This window comes from Agelaius phoeniceus, chromosome 1 (assembly GCF_051311805.1).
Source record: "Agelaius phoeniceus isolate bAgePho1 chromosome 1, bAgePho1.hap1, whole genome shotgun sequence".
Classification (NCBI taxonomy): Eukaryota; Metazoa; Chordata; class Aves; order Passeriformes; family Icteridae; genus Agelaius; species Agelaius phoeniceus.
Genome location: NC_135265.1, coordinates 127,511,566 through 127,529,997, shown reverse-complemented (window position 1 = coordinate 127,529,997; position 18,432 = coordinate 127,511,566). Strand labels below are relative to the sequence as shown.

Genomic DNA, 18,432 nt, shown 5'->3' with positions numbered 1-18,432 from the left:
TCAGGAGGCTGGGCCCAAGTGTGATAACCTGTGACTCCCCAAGGAAATTAATCTTTTTTGCTTAGACCACCAAAAATGCTGTTGGATCATGGGAGCTTACTCAGAAACACGTCTCACCCAGAAGACACCTTTCCACCAGCAGTGCATTAGAGAAGAGGGCTTTTTTTGCTTGAATGAAAAAAAATGAAGAAAATGTTATACACTCGAGGTATTCTACAAGTTTATACTCAATGTTGTATTGCAGGTGTTAATCTAAATATGTGTGCTTCCATCTACTGAGCTGAGGCAGGCCAATGGGAGTACAAAGGAATATGCAGGTAACCAGGTTTGCTCCTGACTTTTATTTCTGGTGAAATGTATCCATTTCTGCATTCAATCTATGTGCATCATTAAACCCCAGCTCTTGGGCTGAATCTGCACATCCACAACAAAAATCCAATAATTTTGTGTCCAAATTGTAATCCAAAGATATTGTGTCTTGTAAACATTTATTCCAAGTTGCGGAGGTTTAGATGCAGAGCTAGAAACAAGAGTGCAAGAGAGAAACAAGTCTGATGAAAGGAAATTGTGCTTTTATATTATCTCCCATTCTTAAAATAACCTCTTTCCCACCAACAAATTTGAACATCTTAAAGAAGAGGTAGAAGCTAAAATATCCAACATAGATATGGTTAAGTAGCAATAAAGAATTTGGAGACTACAAGCATTCCAGGAGTAGTGTGCTAAGCACATTGGTAAGTTTGACTCCTTACAGCCTAAAATATTTAAACCTAATTTAGTTGTAATATACAACTTTATATACGACAATATCCAACTAAAATCAGGTTCAAGAAAAAGGCAGTTTTGAAACACTTTTAAGCTTGAGAAACTTCCATAGTTTCTCTTTTTTTCTGTAGCTGATTGTTTTGATTTAGGAAACTATATAAAAAATGTAAGAGGTGCAAACCCAATTTAAAGCATTTCAGATTGTTATCCCAAAGAGAGCACAAAGGCATTGTCTTCCTCTGCTTAAGTCTTCATTTAACAAAGTGCTTAAGCACAAGCTTATAGAATGATTTAAGTAGAAGTTGTGTCAAATTAAGTAGGCATTTCTGTTGCAGTTATCCAGTCCTACCAGGGGATTGATTTCTATGTAATCAAATTACTTCATTAAATCACAGCCTCATATTTCTCTTCTGAACTCTTGAGACAGCTACTGAATTTAACAAAAAGCCATTAGCTGCAGTGCAGGGCAGGCAGTGCCTTGCTGGCACAAAGATGACTTTCCTGGCTGACTTCTCCAAAGGTTCTGAACTGCCAGGGAATTGAACTGGATATTGCATGTGATGAACTGTCAAAGCAAGCAAAACCTGTGATCTGTACTGGGGCAACCAGCCAATGGACTGACTCCCTCAAACCAGGTTAAAACAGGAGGCAGATGTTGGAACCAGCCTGTTGGAAATTGGGTTTATCTGCAGCTGCACAGTGGAATACTTCCCGTTACTACAAATGCATTTTTGGAAAGCATTTTTGGAATATGAATTTAAAAGAAACTGTGAGGCCAGAAATCCTTAGCAAGCCAAATTTCAGGTTTAAAGGTCATCGTAATTGTTGGAACAAATAATAATATTTTTGATTTGTCTTTTTGTTTTTCAAAGACGGAAAAGACAGTGGCCATGTTTCCATAACAAGTGAGATTGTCTCATTTCTATTTTCCCAGCAGGAGCCATCTTCCTGTCTCTTTTTCCACTGTACTGTTGACTGGTGATCTGGGATACTGCTGTCTCCTCATCCTCCAAACACTCAATTCTGGGACATGTCCTGTGAGTCTGCAAAAATAAACCAATTGGAATTTTATTCTTGGAAAATGCAAAGTAGAAATCAGCTCTGTGGTGAACATGAAGAACTTCTGACTCATGCCTAATTTGATCTTATCAAAAGCTTACTGAGTTTAGGAGAATCTAGGCATATGGTGCCAGGAGATCTACAGGGTAGGAACTGTGTGTTCAGGAAACTGATTTCAAATAGGAAACAGAAGCTTGTTGATACAACTGCACTGGAGATAAAACAGGTGGGAAAATATACACGTTCCTGGATGTGGCTTTGTTCCCAGCTTAACTCCACATGCAAGAAGTTTTGTAGTTGGTGAGTGAGTGCAGCCCAGACAATTCCTGCTGTTGCTGGACAGTCCAGCCCTCCTGTCAGCATCATGAGAAGGATGTGGCCAGAACAGATTTACTATGCAGGAGATGAGTATGAGTAAAACCCACAGCAATTCAGCTGTTCTGATTTTGTTGGTGGAGGACTACAACAATGCATTTTGCAGGTACTTTAAGGTACTTTTAAGGTACTTTACATAGAAAATCCTGAGCAGAGCTTGTGTGGAGCATGGACTCACTGAAATAGTGAGAGCTGCCTGTAAAAAGGAGCTCTGAATGCCCTTTCAAGTATTGCCCACAGTGCGACTCCAGAGAAGTTCATGCCTCTTCCTGCTGATGCATCACAAGGTGGCATTGACTCAAAGCCAGTTTGAAGCACTTTGTGTCCTGCAGCTGCAAGTCCCTCCAGGAGAACCTGCTGGCTCCTGGGATGTGCTGTGCTGGAAGGCTTAGTGTGAGACTGAAAGATTGCAGACATAATCACAAGTGGTCAGATCAAACAGCAGAGTGAGAGAAGCCTTTAGTCTACTCCTTAAAACAATAAAATGTTTCTCTGCAGCCACGGAAAAGAAAAGAGGATCAGATTAATACCTGAACACTTGTATACTAAGCTAAAATGCATTAAAAAAATCAATGTTTCATCACACCTCTGTAAGATGAGACGCGGAGATGAGTGAGCGGCACTGAGGTCTCTCTAGCTCAGTGGGGTTGAATGCAAAGTTTCATGCAAAGTTAGAGCTTTAATTTTCCTGCAGTGCAAAATTTTCCAGCATTCTGGAATCTCAGAATGGAATTTTGAGCTGTCATTGCACTCCAAATGGGTTAAAAGATTTTCTTGAGCGAAAAAAAAATAAAATATCATCTGTGTTTCTGTATGTTTTTCAAGCCCCAGAAATTCTAGATTTTATAATTTACTAAAAAAATTGTATGAAGTTGAAATATCTCCTTCAGTTTTATGTCACAATATTTTTAATTTTTATGTATTTATTACTTTATACAATTTTGCAGGAAGTAAAAGTGAATAATGTCAATTTATGGGAATTCATATTTCCAGATAAATAATAAAGGAGAAGTAGATGTTTCTGTCTCCTAATTCTGAGATGAAGAGCTAAGTTTATTTCATGGTTACTGCCTATGCAAGGGAGTAGAAATTTTTCACAAAATATTTTTTTTATTAAAAAGTTGCTTTGGATTATACCAAAATACTTCCTTTAAATTTCATTGTGATAAAAAGGATATTGAAGGTATTGTAAAATTTAGTGTCAATTATGAACATAATTCTTATATTGTATTATATTAATTTTAATTTTTCTAAAATTTTTACTTTTGCTTTATTCAGATATAGTAATCATAATATTCATTATGCAAATGCAATATCCATATGTCCAGCTATTTCATTATCAAGGTCTTTTGGCTTAAGAAGCAAGTAAAAGATGTTTCAGTGAAAACTTTGTGAACTTGATCATGATATCTTTAAGGATTCTGAAAATGTAAAGTAGCTATTCTGCTTTTAATAAGGCTTAATAAAATAATGTAAAATAAAATGCCAAAAAACTATCACAAAATACTATCTTGAAACCCTCTAAATGACAGATTTCTAGCGAGAAAGCAACGGATTTGTAATTGCAGGTTTTGCTGATTTTTATCCAGTTGAGTTTTCCCAGATAGGCTGGTGCAAGCAAAACAGCATTTTTACTTTTGTGTGAGTGTAAATAGACAAATTCATTTTTTAAATTCTAAGTAGAGACTGGGAAAAAAAATGCTTTTTCCTCAGAAGATACATGGCTATGGTGACAGGTACGGAAAGCAATCTGTAACTTTGTTATGACTTTTTCCTTATTTTTTAGGCTTTTCCAGAGAATTAATTAACAAAGGCACAGCAAATAGGTGTGAGAGAAAGAAAAGCAGGAAGAGGCAACATGTAACATCACAGAGTAAGACCATTTTCTTGCTGATATTTCAAGTTGGATCCTCAAATCCTTGTTCCAGACATTCATTTTGTGGCAAATAACCCTACCAGAGAAGAAAGATATGTGTGACTATAATGTGCAGGCAAAACTGAGCATAGCTGAGGCATAAAATGATTCTGGATTTTGAGGTCTACCAAATCAGTTGAGTTTTATTACAGTATGTTTTTTTGGCTTATTTGTTCAAGAGGAGAACAGATATTAAATGGGAAGATCATGTATATATAGAGGAAAATAATGGGGTTTTTTTAGTTAAGAGTGCAAGAATAATACGTAATGCCCCAGTATTCCTTTAATCTGCTTATCCAGTGCCAGTGTAATATGTCTTCTTTCTTTAAGCAGGCTTCTAAATGGATGAAAGCCCCAGTAAATTAGTGAGGCCCATCCACACACTTTATAAAGATTATGTCATGCGACAAAGATTAAAAGTAATATGTAGTTCAGGACAATGAAATTCTAAATTTAAAGGAATTAAATTACTAACCTGACTCATGTAAATTGTACCATAAATTTACTTGCTACTCCTAAGACAGCAATTAATTCAAAAGAATTTTATAGCACTTTCTCTGTAGAAAATTGCTGTCAGGGAAAAGGGCTGAGTTAACTGAATAAATACAATACCCATAATCCTTAAAATAAAATACCTTAACTAAAGAGATCTTCAAATTTTTCTGCTGCCAGTCATACTGACTTGCTTATTTTTGTCTGAAGTATAGATTTTAAAGCCATCAGCTGACATTATTTTTCTTTATTGTAGGGTTAGCTTGGACTGTGCTGACTCACTATAAGTGATCATTAAATCCTGAGTTTGAATACACCAAAAAGAGTTGTAAAAGCTTTCCAGGTTACCCAGCTTTCAAAAATTCCCATTACTCATTGTGGATGTGGCAAAGCACTGTTTTAATTAATAGTCGTGATTAATTTTTTTAGCATCTCATGATTTTAATAGAAAAATTAATCAGTAGAAACTTTGAATAAACCTTTTAGTAATTTAATTTTTTTACATTTAATGTTTGGTACAAATTTGATGTTGAACAACAGTTCTGTCCCATACTGCTTCTGTGCCTGCTTCCCATTGCTGAAGCATAGCTGCCACTCACCAAATTGTGGAGCTACCAGATGCTGTCTAAACTGTTCAGGAGAGGTGAGCTGATTCCTGCAGTTTCACAAGTCCCTCAAAAAGACATTGCAAAGGCTTTCCATCCCTGGCACAAACAGAGGCAGGTGTCACAGGATCCTTCTCGAGAAATGATCCAGAGAATTTCCCTTGCAGGAATTCATGGCAGGGGCAGAGATTTGAGAGTTGAGTGGGAAGGGGTTGCCAGCCTGGCTGAGTTTGGGTCCCCTGCAAGGGGCAGGTGAGGCACAGACCCTTCCTCCAGCAGTGCTGTGGCAGCACACCCACGAGCCTGGCTGCGGAGGAAGACTGTGGGGGGAAACACCTGCTCACCCCTTGGAGCCCTGGCTAGGCCAAGCCACAGGGAGCTGTCAGTGGCTTTGCAATGCATTTGGTTGATACTGCATCCTCACAAATAATGCTCCTGTCTGGGCTGGATTTCATTTGGTGGGGGATTGAAAGAAAGTACCTTGGGAAGGATTGTATGAGGGGAAGACACATAAACCTTTCTTCCTGACTCAACTTTGTTATTTTCACAAATGTGGAACACATTTGGTCTGGCATCCCATTGATTTGTTTACTGCTTTTGTGTCCCACATTTGCTGAGGCTTTCCAAACATAGATATCTCTCTCATCTGGCCTGGCTCTGACTACTGCGCTGAGAACCCAGCATAGGAGTTGGAGTACATGTCCAGGGCCTTTGGGTGGGCATGAAAATGAACACAGTGAACTTTTGAAATAACCTAGGCTGTACTTTCAGGTTTCCCCATGGCTCAGGTATAAAAATTATTTGGTTTTTTTTTAGGAAATTATGTTAAACTTTCAGCTATAAGCCCTTACCTTGGGTGCATGCAGATCTCTGTTTATGTGCTCTGCCCCTGGATGTGGAATGTTACAGCACTGCTACGAATTATTCTGTCTTTGTGCTTTGGAAACTATGCAGCATGGCTTGCTTTCAAACATTACTTTTGTTATAAAAATCAGTGGCTCCTACAGTGACCTGAAACTAGTCAGGTAGGATTGAAAGGAGCAAGGAATTTCACAGGTGGCTGACTTGTTACTCCATTGTGGCACGTGTATATAGTTCTGTGTTTCAAAAAATGTTTCCCCCTTTTGTTTTAGATAAGACTATTAATAGTTTTTCATACAACTAGAGTTTTTTTTTCCACAAAAAACTGTGATTCCTAGTTTAGGTAGAATGTATTTCAGTCAAATAAAACTGAAAGGAAGAAAGCCACCTTCTCATCTCAGCCATTTTGCAGAGAGAGTCCTCTCCCCTGACTCTTCCTTCTAACCACCATCTCAGCTGTACTAAAGAGGGCAAGAAATCCTTTTCAAACATGCTGAGGAGTTAAGTATGCATTAGCTCCACCGCCCTGACACCTGCCATGATCTGCCAGACCAGCTGGGAGATCTAAAGAGGGTTTCTTCTCTGCATATACTTTGAGGCCTAGTGTGCAGACCCTGTTACACTGCAATCTTTCAGAAATGCACTGGCTTCTTTGAAACGCCTCTGCATGGCCCAGAAGAAGACACTTTTCCCAGAAGCAGTCTCCTAGCATGCATCATTCTTGGCAGTATCCGTAAATAAACTTCTTGTAATTGATTTAATAATTTTCAAATAAAAAAATTATGATAGCTGTGGACAGCTATAAATAACAGAAATGAAACACATTATTTGCACCGCGCCTTCACATGCACTTGTTTAGCTCTTTTTGCTGTTAAGTTAAAACATCTGTTTCTATGGAAGTGGAGCATTCCATGCAACAAACACAGCACTGGAAGTGACCCACATATTAAATGACAACATTTGACAAATTCTAGCAGTTGATTACTGGAGAGGAGTAGACTGTGGTTATAATCAGAGTAAACCAAAAAAATGTGTACCTTTATAAACCTAGAGTTTAAATGAAACATCTGTACTAAATCATGTTTGTAGAACTGCACTGTAGCCAACTACCAGACCATATGATAATGGGGTGTTTTTAACGATCCCTATTTCCATCGCCGTCCTCCAAATCAGATCCAGACTGTGCCCACTGGCACGAATTCTGCTGGAAACCAATTGGGATAGTGTCAGGCTACAGTGAATGTTGTAAGTTTAGATACAGATACCCATAAAATGTAGTGATTCCAATGCCTTATGGAGATTATAAGCACAGGTAGACACTCAGGTGAATATTAGCTGTAGCTTTGTAGGCTACAGACTTTTCCAGTCATCTCTTAACCCCTGGCAAAGAAGGATATGTTGAAATGACTGCAGAATCTTATTCATAAGGAAATATGAGTGTAGAGCAAGAAAGTGGCTATTAGAATTGCAGCAGCAGGTCAGCTGGTGATAAACTGGGAGTGCTCAGGCTGGCACCATACCAAGTTTGGCAGCTCACTTAAACATAGTTTTTTGGGTCTGTGAGATTGGTATACAGCAGCCAAGTAAATACAATTGTCTTTGACTGTTTCCTGTTGCTGTTAAGAGGAGACAAAGCAAAAGAAAAGTAGTTTAGTCCATCTCTTTGTGTAGATTCTTAAACTGGTATTCATCTGAACATACACATCTGAACATAAATTTTCTTATTACTGCAGAATATTCCCTGAATTAGTTTAAAAACACAAATGCCCAAACATTGTATTAGCTCTACAGAGTCCCCACAATTTTTCAAAAACAGAAAAAAAGGCATACCTAGCCTGCAACTACATTGTTAGTTCTAGGTGACCTATAATAAAAAGGTTGCTGTTTGTTAGGAAGACTTATTCATAATTCCTTAACCAACACAAGTAATGCTTAACAAAAATCGAAATATTGAAAGAGTGAAATATTACTGAAGCAATGGCAAGAAATAGTAATTAATTGGGACATGTAAGATCCTCATTTGGATCAAGTAGATGAGTGTTATTTGGCAGGAATAAAAGTATAGGCTACATGGAACAACAACGAGTGGTAGTGTCTAAATTTACTGTTAGTAGGACACATCGAAAATACTGCAATAATCAAATTATCTCATTACTTAGAGATAAACTGGCATATCCATTAGGAGTTGTGATTTTATTTCAAAGAATCATAGGATGGTTTGGGTTGGAAGGGATATTAAAGATCACCTAGTGCCATCCCCTTTCCTTAGGCAGAGACAAGTTTGACCTGGCAGCTCAGAGCCCATCCAGCCTGACCTTGAGTCATTCCAGGGATGGGAAAACCAAAACTTCTCTGTCCAACCTGTTCCAGTGCCTCACCACCCTCACAGTAAGGAATTTCTCCTTCCTACATAATCTAAATCTACTCTCTTTCAGCTTAAAGCCATTCCCCCTTGTCTTGTCACTACCTGTCCTTGCAAAAAGTCCCTAGGGACTTGAGCTGTCTTCTACACTCCCATCAGGTACTGGAAGGTGCTATAAGGACATGGAATAAGTTTTTAAGATAACATGGATGTTCTATAATGAAGGGGTAGAGAAAAACCTATACAGTATTCATTTGAAATATAAACTTGAGGACTTGGATTGTCTGATACTTTATTTTAAGCTTTATTCTGTTTAATTGTGCAATGAGTGTATGAGAAGTTTTAATACTTAGACCACTGCCATAGTAGACAACCAGTCCCACCAGTGTGCTTAAATATACAAGAGGATCTGAAATAAAAACCTTGATTGCTTTGAGATAAGCACAAAAGGTGGGGGTGGGCATGGGTGGGGAGGAGAGGGATAGGGGCAGGAGGAGATGTTAAGCTTGAAGACTTAGAAATACCACACCATCTTTGAGTTTATAGTTTATTTTAAAATTTTCCTAGATTTATAAATATTATTGTCACAATGGATTATTAGATCATCTTGCTTGACTTGATTTTATATAAAAGTAGTGTCTAGAGAGTCCTCTAAGAGGGCTCTTCTTCATTTCATACTTTAAAACTAACATACAGTGCCTTTACACAAAAAAAAATGCTTTGCCATATAGATATTCAATTAAATAATTCTCACAATTTATTTCTTGCATACCCATTTTTATAATGATATTTACTTCAAAATCTAATGCAAAAGTATTTATTTGAATTTCAGTTCAACAGGTTTGCTTCTGGTGACACAGCATTCAACAAATAGAACTGCTTGATCAGGATCATCTAAATTTTCCTTATTCTTTGGCCTCTTTCAGCAGCAGGCCATCAGTATGTATGTCAGTGTATTACTTTCTCAGTCATTTATAGTGGCACAGATGAACTGTTGTATGAAGTTGAAAAAACTGTCTTTGAACCTGCCAACACCAGTGGGTTGTTTCTTAAGCCAAACCTTCTGGTTTGGAAGATGTTTACAAAGGTTGTATGTCTGACTAATGAAAGTTGTCAGCTTGATCTGCCTTGTCAAATACACTACTAACCAAATCTACTTATACTGAGGAAGAGTGCTAGTAATTGATGAAATCATTCCAAATTCTATATAAAGGCAGTTTCAGAGGGTTTTTTCTATACCACAATGTGGAGGTTGCAAGTTACACACTACAGTTCATCACTCCTGAACAGAAGAGCTTTATAGGCACAGTAAATAGCAGCTAAATTAAATGGAAGGGGCATTTTGTCCAGATAAATTTTGGGACACCTTTCTTAAAAATACTTTTAGCAGGTAGAGCTACTTCTCTTCTTTCAACAAATGCAGCTACATCTTGACCTCATGATTTTTAGAACTGTCTGGTATTAAATTCACTCCAGCAGAGAAATTTTGAATTTTGCAAAGCTAATGAGCATGACCACTACCATTTTGTAACTTGTGTTTTCCTTTTCATATTCTGTACCATTATTTAATTCTATTCTGCCATTTGTATGTTGTGTGGGATCCTGAGTGTATGGCATGACAGTTGAAAGTCTGGTGCACACTCCTGACAGCTGTTTTGAAGTGAAGGCTGGATGCGTGCTACATCTGGAGGTGCTGAGGTTTGAGTGCAGACAGTGAAAAAGTCCAATTTCTCTTTAGGGATGACTGGGATAGATTTACAATATCTAAGCTCTCATTCAGGAAGGGGACTCCATAAGGATCTACTCAGGCAGTTGCTGTTGCAAAATCAAAGCCAAAGACTCCATAGCATATTTTGTGATTCTACAAAATAAGTTAAATAAAAACAAATTAAATATTGAATCAGGGAACTCATGGCATCGCCTATACTATCCTGAAATGGCAGCCCAAAGGTATAGGTTTTCTGTCTTGTTTTCTTCTAGTTTTTTAGATATGCTTTTGTTTACTTTTACTTGTAAAGTTGAATCTGGACTTCATAGGAAGCTTTATGGATGACTGGAGAATTGCTAAAATGGTAATAATATCCATCCCAAGAAATTCAAGTCTAATTAATTAAGATGCAGTGTACCTTAAAGAAATGGAGTGAGAGGTAAGGGGCTTGGCAAGCTGTTTTTTGGAACTTGATCTGTTGCTATTTTTGTTTTGGGAAAAGGATAATCCTTTATGAAAGATTTCATGTCCTGTCCTTTCAAGTCAAAACTTCTTAATTCACACATTTGTGTCACATAAAACCAATATGTTCTTATGGATACATGAAATCTTCAATTTTTAATGCCATTATAAAACCACAATCAATATTGCTTATTTCCAGAGCAAAGCAGAAATTCACTTTGTACACTCGGATATTTAAAAAACTAAAGGGGCCCAAGTTCTTCTACACGTGTAGCATTCAAGATGCATTTTGGTAAATTCAGGCTTTCCACCTGCAAGACTTAATCCTGGGAGTAGTACTTTCCAAATATTTCTGGCTTCTATTTGTTAATCCAGAATGTTCCTCCTAAAATGAAAGTATCCTGGGTATTTTATAATGTATGTGACAGGATTGGCTGGGAAGGTCATTGCTCTGGTTATTGGCATTTCCTTGGTTTTTTTCCAAAATGTTTTCATCCTTCTGGCTGTTGGAGACACAGTGCTTCCAATTAACTGAGTGCCAGCCTTGAATACTGGATATGTTTCTGGAGCAGAAGTGGGCTCAGTCGGGAGCTGAGGATGATTCATGTCCATGCTGTGCCCTTCTGCAAGGCTGTATTGTGCCACACAACAACAGTTTGACCTCACTGCAGCACATAACTCAGGGCCCAGATGGAGTGTTCCCCAGTTGTGCCCAGTTCCAAAAATATTCCTTTGGAGGAGCTGGCAAGGCACTGAGATGGCCCTTTCTTCTCCAGCACTGGGGCATCAATGCCCAGGAGAGTGAAGCTTCACTAGGTCCGGAAGGAAGAACAGAACAATTGATAAAGGCAGTTAGGGATGCACTAGGGATGTGCTTAGAACCTTTGCTGATGTTTTTTACAGAAAATCCAGACTCATCTTCATGACTGTAATTAAAGCAGTGATTCTTACTGAAGGCTGCATTCTGTGGCTGCACCAGAGCATATTCTTGTTCAAGCATAGCATCGTGCTCATGCTTCACTTCCAGTTTCAAGGCTGTATTTTCATTTGAAACCAGGGGGGTTGTATCAGAAATGCTGGAATCCCTGCCAGAATCAGCCAACTAAGAACAAGGGGTCATCAAAATAAGCTTCCACTCATGTTATATTTTAAAAAATTCAGTAGAACTTAGGACAGCCTGAGAGCACCTCAACTCATGTCGAAGGTTCACATAATAGTACAAAATGTAAGTATTCAGATTATGGGGATGAAATCCTGCCCAAATCAATGCAGTACACAGAAATGTGCAACCTTGATAGAAAGACTTTCTCCCTCTGAAATAAAATATTAGTGTTGCTGTTGATATGCTTATTTTCCCCAAGCAAGCTCCATCAGGAGCTTAACTGAGCTCTGCACTCAGTCTAACCAATCTGTATTAAGGAAATAAAAAAACAACTTCATTTTAGTTTTGGAAAAATTACATAGTGAAAGGATTTGAATATCAGCCACAGAGTGATTTTAGATAAAGTGAAAGCTACTGTTGGGAAAAGAAAATTGAGAAAATATCGAAGCTACTTAGTTAACTCCACTTCTCTTGAAAGAGGACACTTGGTAGCATCTAAAACATTAGACTGATACCAGCAAATCCCTTGATTATTCATTACAGCTTCCAGGAGGCCAGCTGCTACTTCTGCCACTGAGTCATAGGTATGAGACTTCATTACACTTGGGTACACATGATGCCTTGCTTGGCATAGTCATAGCCTTGTCATGAAAATTAAAAAAAAAAATATTCTTAGATCATTTATTGATTCACTGATATAACTTACTCATTAAAGCTCATTAACTCATGTCTTTCATGTTATGTGTCAATTTTCCTAGTTAGAATGAACATATCAGCTTTGCAGAAATATTCAAATGAATCTTTGGTTCTCATTATAAAAGACAGTCTCTGTGGGTAGGTCATTTAAAAGTTGCTTTACTGAATAAAGGACTTAGACATTGTAAACCCTTCCCAGCAGCTCTAAAAGAGGAATTGTGCTTTTCCACCGTATTTTTCCACTCCAACCTCACCAGATGTAGCATACATCATATTTGTAGTTTCAGAACAGCTGTCAACAATGTGTGCCAAAATCTCAACTGCCCTGGTATTTATATGGTATTTTACAAAACACACAAGTGGCAATACCAAATTAAAGGAACAAACAGTACTGCAGAAGCATTTAATGGATTGAAGAGTGAAGAGTAAACCAGATCAGTGGCACTCTTTTCTGTTTACCAATTCAACTAAAGTGCTCACATCAAGGACTGTCTTTCCCAAAAATATCTTCCTCCTCTTTTTATAATTTTGGCATTGTTGAACACTCCTTTTCTCTTTGTTTTGGTATCAGATTATGTTTATTTCTTCAATTCCTATTTCAAAAATTATAACCTAGGTAGGATTATTTCTTCAGTCATCTACTAAAATCAGCTTCTTCCTGCCTTCCCAGAAGCCACATTGATCAAAACATGAACATTGTGATGGCCTAGCTTGTTTGCTACGTATCTGAAGGAAGACATTTATCATTAACCATGTCAAGTTCTGAAACAGCCTCTCAGCAGAAGTAGAAGCAAACAAGGGAATCTACTCTAATGTAGCTTTTGCTACTGAGCAGGAGTTACTTCCAAGACAAAGAGTCAGGAGGCTTCTTTGAAGGGTATTTGTTATGTTTCTGTGTTATTCCTACATGTATATGAGCAAACTGATCTGCATGGAAGAGTTTATTTCTATTTGGCATCTGGGTATGGCCTAGCTCCTCCAGTGCAGAGCTGATTAGCCAGACTTATGTCATCTTTAGGCAGATATTGTAGGATGAGTCCTGCTGAATACTCTGCAAATGTTGTATTATGTAAATTGAAAATTGCTTGTTAGCTTGAGGTCATGGAAACATGAACCAAAAATCTGATAGTGATCATACCAGTATTTAAAGTCCTCCAGAGAGCAGGCAGTCACACAGCTCTCTCTCATCCTCCTGCTTCATCCTTTTTGTATGTTGTGTGTAGTCTGCATTCAGTTTGTTGTCCGTCTCCCCCTCATTGCTCTACTGGTGCCATCCAGAAGCCAGCTGGCTGGTCCACCCTTCTTCAGCTCAGAGTTACTTTGGTGAGTACCAGAATAAGACAGAACTCCCTCCAAGAGGCCCAGTGGCTGCTTTTCTCTAGTCAGGCATATAGGACCTGCCAAAGAATCCAATTCATATCTTGTTTTATAACCACAGAATGAAATACAAATGCCAGAGCTGATCTGTTGATAGTTTTTTTGACAAAGTCTGTAAAACATGGCACAGACATCTTCCCTTTTTCTTCCCCTGTTGTCTCTTTGCAGTGTGCATACCATGGAGCAGGAAGATTGTGCAATACATCTTAAGGTACTGGAGCTCACCCAAATGCTCCATAAGGCAGAAACTGAGGACAGGAATGAAGATTTGGCAAAGCAAGCTTTGGAATCACCATTTCTGGAGCCAGAGGCTAAGACAGAGGTGCACAAGCTGCCCATGGACCTGAGCAGTTCACCATGTGGGCAGCAGTGGGTCAAGTGAAGGTTTCCTAGTGAAACTCGCAGGTACATGGTGCAAGGAAAATGCTGCTCTCAATGGAAACACCAATCATTGACTTACCAGCAGCTCATATCAAGTCTAAGAGAAGATGAAAAAGCATATTCATAGAGGAGGAATGAAGATGTCTTATATCATGGGTTCCAGCTCTTCTGCTAGACGTTCTTTTCTTTTCTCCAGCAATATTCTGGTGACTGCCACAGCAGTAGGTTCAGAATAACTCACTGACCAGTTTCCCGTACTGCTTAATATGAACTTTGGAGTGGGCAGGCTGGTTTATGGCTCAGTACAGCCCAATGTGGCCACAGTTCCCAGGAAGGGCTGGTCCTTTCCCACCAAATACTTGTTTCCAGGATCCAATGTTCCGTTACAGCTGCAAATGGGCGTTGTTCCTTTATGATTGCTGGTTGCATTTACTTTGAAACAAAGTGTTGTAAGAAGACAAGTGTCTAAGATAGTTGTGCTGCAGTTGATGGTCTTATGATGAGGTTTGAGAGAGAGAAGGCTGTTGCCAGCCAAGATCCACGGCCAGAAAAGTCCTTATACCAAAAATTCAGGACAGGGATGAAAAACAGCAGCACATGAAATTAGCATACACTTAGAAAAGTGCTTTAAAACATCTTCTTGTAATGAATTGTTTTCTCAGTTAGGCCTACTGTGAAAAATCTAGAGTTCTTTCACCTTTTTCTACCCTGACAAAAGCTTTACATGGGTTTTAAGCAGTGATAAATACTACAGTTGCCATAATCCCTTAGTCTTGACTTATTGCTATGGGGTACATTATATGCTGGCTTTCTGACACTGGTTTCCTGTCATTAGTCAACTGTCATTTCATCTGGAGGAATGGCTGAACTTCCAGATGAAAGGTAGGGACTGATAAAAAGGACAGGCCAATCATATTCTCACACTGGTGAAAACCAGGAGGAAATTCAATTCAATATGATTGCTCTACATTTATGTTGGTGCCAGTTAAAGCAGAATGTAAAGCTAAATACAAATGCGATGCTGTACAGTGGTAATTTTGCACACTAATAAGAAAAAGTGGAACAATAAAAAGTCCTGTGTTACATGGGGATTCTCCATAGTCAGTATTTTTGGTTTTGTATCAGCTAGTTTTTCCAATTCTTAGAAAATAATTTCTCTTTTATGTTCTACATGGTTTAGCAGAGAAAATGGCAAAAGATGACACCTGGGACATCTCCTACTTTCTTGATGTTAAGAATTTGGAAAAACCTTTGGACAGGAAGTCATGAAAGATGCTGTCAGAAAAGTTTAGAATTATGGAAAAAAATGCAGGGTAGAATATTTGTCTGAACACACTCATAAATCTAATACCTTTAGCCCTTTAATATAATGGTAAGAGTCAAGGGTCTAGTTAGAAATACTTGCTTAAATACATTTCTTCCTGCCAGATACAGTGATTGTCAAATACACAGAAACGTGAGCGCTTTCTGGGAGGACGCTAGGGTGATCTGAAAGACTCCTTTTACTTTCCCATCTGGCACAGGGCTCAAGGGGATTAAATGCACAGCCCTGCTGAGCCCAGATCAACCCTGTCCATGACAGTAACAGCTTGGGTCTGATCAGCCTGTCAGTGGTTGTGGTGTCACAGTCACATTCCAACACTGTCATCCTGCACTGAAGAGCAAACTGTTGACAGAAGTCATAGGAGAAAAGGAGTTTGAGAGGATTACATCTGATTTGACTGCAGGGACTTTTTATTTTGTTGATTTTCATACTATTTTAAAACTTTGTGTGTTAGAGAAAAGATGTTGAAAGGCAAACAAGTAAATCAGATTCTGTGCATGAACTATTTAGTGGAGAGACTCAAATCACTCCTGCTGGGGTTCCCTGTTACAACAGATACTGACACTGATACTGCAAAAAGCCCTTCCAAAGATTTCTCTAGCACAGGCATCCCAGGGAGCATGGCAGTGTCTGTGCTTAGGAAGGGTTAATATAGCCTGGCATAGCTAGGAGGGTAAATGAAAAAGAAGATATTGCAGGCTATGGCAATAGCTGGTGAGAAACTCCTTTCCTGGAGTGTGCTGGGAGTCATGAGGCCAAAGGCCAAGTGACTTCATTCTTCTCAGAAGAGGCCATGACACACATCCTGGAATGGCGCATGGAAATCTCAAAAACATCTTAAATGGACAGAGGCCTCCTACAAACACCACAGTGAGCTCCAGAACTTTTTTCACTTATGATTGTCATTTTAATAACCTGACACATCTTTCTGAACAATTAGGGGTTAGATATTCAGCTAATACTTGTAGGTTGCCCCAGTACAACCACATAGTTTCATGCCTCTTTCTACACCCTATTTAGATCATCCAACCAAGCTTTTTTATTTAGTGAATTCTAAATGTCAACCTGTAGAATTTCAAGTCTGCTTCTTGATAACCTTGATAAACATGCACATCTACACAAAGGAGGATCCTTTCTTAGAACTGATGCTTAAGGATTAAGTTACAGAGAAACTGCATTCCATATGGGCAACACAAAATAAAACCAAACACAGCCCAAAGTGCAATAATGTCAGAAGAGAAATAATTTGAATGAGGTGGCTTGTTACAAACTGCAGTCTATTTGGAACAAAAGTCCAGTCCAACTTCTTTCTCCCAAGTCCTGGAAGGTTTAAAGGCTCAATTAGTTATGCTCTGCAAACACTGTGAGATTCTCTTGTAGCACTCTGTAAAACAGCAACTCTTTCATCTTCTACCACAAAATCATGTATTTATGCATGTCTGGGGCACAGAAATTACGAGCCACTGGAAAAGGTGAGAGGGACAGCTAGGATCTTGGGTATTGGTTAAAGTCAACTAAAGTCAGCAAGTAATGAGTATATTATACAGTTATTTCTTTCATAACATACCTCTACTTTTAATGAAAACAGGGTAGTGTAGCCAATCACTTTCTTCAGTGGAGTTATGCCATGTTGTACTAAGAGAAGTTGATGGACCTTCTACCTTCTTAACAAAAAGGCATATTTTCTTGTGAATTCATAATCTGATGATTTCTAGGAACAATAAATGCATTTGTTTTTTCAAAGTTTGTCAGTATGACAATTGCAGTAAACCAAAACAATTATCTAAACATTATGGTCTTAGAATGTAATTCATATACATCTACATAAGCATTTAAAAAATAAAGAAAAAAAGAAAGTACAAGACTCCATCATGTTCCGTAAAGAACTAATAACTTATTAGCTTTGGAAAGCATAGCAGTCTGTACAAAGGATAAAGTTTCTGTTGGCTAAATTCCTGGGGTTTTTACAAAACTTTATAACAAAGATATGACCTACATTTTTCTCTGTTTAATAGTCATCTAATGACTAGTCCACAGAAATCCATTTTCTGTTCTGTCAGGGCTAAGTGTGCTCATTGGCTGGTGAGAGCCCTGAAGCTGTAGTCCACAGTGTTTGAGGAGGCTCTCTTTTTGGAAGACAGACAGATGGGAGACAGCTCTGTAAGGTCCACTGCAAATTCTAGAGCCCCTCTGAGTCTTTTATCTGGGAACAGTTTTGTCTGGAAACTTGGAATCTGGGTGTACCACAGCAGAGAGCCTGGCACCAGCCGTGTGGGACTCGTTTCCCTGGCTCAAAGGCATGAGGAAATCAATCTCCCACTGGGAAAGTATTTCTTAGCTCTTGAGAGCCTGGGGGGTTGGGGATTTTTGGGCTTTTCTGGGTTTTTGGTGGTGGGTTTTTTTGGGGTTTTTTGTTGGTTGTTTTTTTTTTTTTTTGTGGTGGTGGTGGTTGGCTTTGGTTTTTTTTTTAATTTATCTGTATATTGTGTTACATTTTTCAGAAATGCAATTACATCTAAGGAGAATGAGCACAGTGTCTTGTATTATACGGATTTTGAAGCTGTGTAAGATTTGTAATAAAGTTGGAAAACAGTGTGAGAAAATTACCTGTAAGTACTTGCTCACCTAGAAGAAAATTACTATCAAGTCTGGCATAAAGCAATGTTGCAGTGTTTCCAGAAATACAAAAAGCTTTTATTTTGCCTTGGTAATTGAGCAGCAGCCTAGGAGTGAAAAGCTAAAGGGAACCCTCAACTACTGGCAGATGTTACACTTTGATGACTTCAGTAAGAATTGAAGGCAGCTGAGGGTTTCCCACATGGGTCCTTCCTCCCTGCTCTGCTACTTACTTGCTGTATTGACAGTCTCAATTTACTAATTTGTGAAGAAATGGCTGCAGTAGTATTTTTTCATAATTAATCAGTAATTCCCAAAATATTTGAATATCG

The 18,432-nt window shown here is 38.5% G+C and overlaps 1 protein-coding gene across 2 annotated transcripts in view; it reads left to right on the top strand.

The window, feature by feature from the left end:
* LOC143695356 (uncharacterized) overlaps positions 1-17,854 on the top strand; it is a 55,327-nt gene extending 37,473 nt beyond the window's left edge. The window contains exons 2-5 of one of the 2 annotated variants that reach the window (XR_013184474.1): positions 245-317; positions 1,700-1,802; positions 3,986-4,072; positions 13,948-17,854. The gene's annotated coding sequence lies outside the window, so the exon portion shown is untranslated. Of the gene's footprint in view, positions 1-244; positions 318-1,699; positions 1,803-1,867; positions 2,812-3,985; positions 4,073-13,947 lie in introns of those variants that run through there. The other variant, XR_013184475.1, reaches the window with a different exon arrangement.
* Positions 17,855-18,432: the final 578 nt, after the last annotated feature.